The sequence below is a fragment of the Galeopterus variegatus genome, unplaced genomic scaffold (genome assembly GCF_000696425.1).
Source record: "Galeopterus variegatus unplaced genomic scaffold, G_variegatus-3.0.2 Scaffold5946, whole genome shotgun sequence".
In the NCBI taxonomy this organism is placed as follows: Eukaryota; Metazoa; Chordata; class Mammalia; order Dermoptera; family Cynocephalidae; genus Galeopterus; species Galeopterus variegatus.
The window spans coordinates 131,075-131,274 of record NW_007732057.1 but is presented as its reverse complement, the minus strand read 5'-3'; positions in this window follow the sequence as shown (position 1 = coordinate 131,274).

Sequence of the window (200 nt, the reverse complement as noted above, 5' to 3'; positions counted from 1 at the left end):
TGTAAGAGCTTATCACCTGGTTGGTTGGTTGGGTTTTTTTGTTTGTTTTTTCTTTGAAATCTCTTCCATAGACCAAACACCAAGATGTTCTTTCCTATCATGAAAGAATAGATATAAGCGTGCTCTATTAGTTAGGGCATAGGATAAGCTGCTGTTAACAAAAAGAACCCCAAATCTTCAGTAGTTCAAACAATAGAGAA